We start from the raw sequence: 2,171 nt of genomic DNA, 5'->3' as shown, positions 1-2,171 counted from the left end.
CATATATTTGATTTGTCTGTTATGCTTATTACCCATACTTACAAATAGAATGGAAACTAATAGGGTAAGATTTTGATCTGTCTCAAATCACCTCTGCATCTCCAGTCCTGCAAACAGTGACTGGCACATACTAGGCATGCAGGTATCATCTAAATGAATTCATTGTCTTCCTTTTGGTCACCACTCCCTAAACTTTGTGGATTCTGGAAACTCTTGTTCTTTGGACTCACAGTGTGATTTTCCCAATACCATAAGCACCACCCTGTGCCCCCAGTAGTTTCCTTCCCTGGAGCAAGGTACTGGGCCCTATTAAAATGTCTCAGGATGGGGGCACCTGGGTGGTTCAGTGGGTTAAAGCCTCTGCCTTCAGCTTAGGTCATGATCCCAGGGTCCTGGGCTCTCTGCCAGCGGGGTGCCTGCTTCCTCCTCTCTCTCTGCCTGCCTCTCTGCCTACTTGTGATCTCTGTCAAATAAATAAATAAAATCTTTTTAAAAAATAAAATAAAATGTCTCAGGATGGAGATAGTATGCTAAATTAAGGTTCCATACCAATACCTTTGGTTGGATATATTGGTGAGAATCCTTCCCATCATAATATGACTTAGCAATATCTATTTTTCAAGTAGGCATTATGGTCCCCATTTTATATATGGAAAAGTAAAGCTCAGAAACATTAAGGAGCATGCCACAGGTAGAAAGTAGTAGAGCCAGGATTCAAATCTGGAACAACCAGGGCCCAAAATCTGGAGTCAGCTGGACGTGCACCCCTTCTCAACCGTGGTGCCACCAACTGAATAGTTGATATGGTCTGTTCACACCAGAAATTCATAGTCAGCATTAACCAAGTGGGCCCCATTGTTTTCTCTCCATTACACACAATTCCAGTGATAATCATTTTCATCAAGGCAGATGGTTTTCTATCTGGGGAATTGAAAGCAGGGAAACCAAAACAGAATCTGCCACTATTTAACTTGAACTTGAGGAAAAGATAAGATGGAATAAATTTTAGCCACTCAGATATTCCTTTGAGTAGGTTTGCTTTTCTCTCTTCAGTGAAGTGACAAAGCAGAGAGCTGCCTTGTGAGCTGTATGCTAATTCCTTAGTGCTTAACCATTTGTTCAGCGTTTAAAAAAAGAAAAAAAAAATCAGAGACAGGTGTGTCCAGAGGAGAAGGCACCAACCTTAGAGAAATGGTCCTAAATGGCCATTGTGGAGAAGCTGTACCAGGGAAAGCACCAGGCACCCAAGCCAAATTCATTCATTGACTGAACAATGACAGAGTACCTCCTACATCCCAGGTTAACCAGAGCACACACATACAAGAAAAAGCTTTGTTAAAAACAGAGTCTGACCCAAACTGAACTCTAGAATCAGGACCAAGATAGTTGTCAGGTCCACGGGGCTCAGATCCAACATCTGCAGAGTTATGAAAACATGAAAAGGATTAATTTCCTCCGTGCTGGGGGAAGAGAACTGTGTGTGGTTTACGCTATGGTAAATGGAGAATGTAATTATGTTCAGGTGCAAACGCCTCACAGTGACAGTCTGATGGTGATGTGCAACCCTTCCTCAGTAAGGAACCAGTGACAACACTTAGTCCATAGTCCTTTGGTACTGTGTCTCAGTGGATCCAGAAATGCAGATTTCTTGTCTCCTTTCCTTACCCAGGTTCTGCTGACCCTTTTCTGTGTCCCACATTATGCTTTCCCCAGCACAGCCTGAGGACAGTTCACTTCCTCATGTTGTGACCTCATCCCTGCTTTCAGGAGAATCTCAACATCTTTACCTGGTCTGGTCTGAACATATACTGAGGACAAAGAATGTATCCTCACTATTAATAAGGTCTGATCTCTTCCAATGCATGCGACAAACCATTTGCCAGCCTCCCTTAATCATCTTCGTGTCTCTTACACAGTTACCTGCCTTCTGCCCACAGTTCTGCATGGCCCAACCTGTAATATGGCAGTGGGGAGAACGCCTCTTAAAAAAGAGTACTTGACAACTTGGTCGGAGCTGAAAATGGGTCCTATAACTGAAAAATAACTCCATGTGACTACCATTCCCCTTTGACTGAGGCAATGTAGGGTTTTATTTCTGTTATCATTTCTTGTGCCAAATCTTATGACCCAACAGTGAAGCTCTGTGGCTACCAAGATGAGTAAGATCCACC

The sequence above is a fragment of the Lontra canadensis genome, unplaced genomic scaffold (genome assembly GCF_010015895.1).
Source record: "Lontra canadensis isolate GAN:19392208 unplaced genomic scaffold, GSC_riverotter_1.0 scaffold200, whole genome shotgun sequence".
Lineage (NCBI taxonomy): Eukaryota > Metazoa > Chordata > Mammalia > Carnivora > Mustelidae > Lontra > Lontra canadensis.
The sequence above is the reverse complement of the archived record's forward strand: the minus strand, read 5'-3'. Positions refer to the sequence as shown.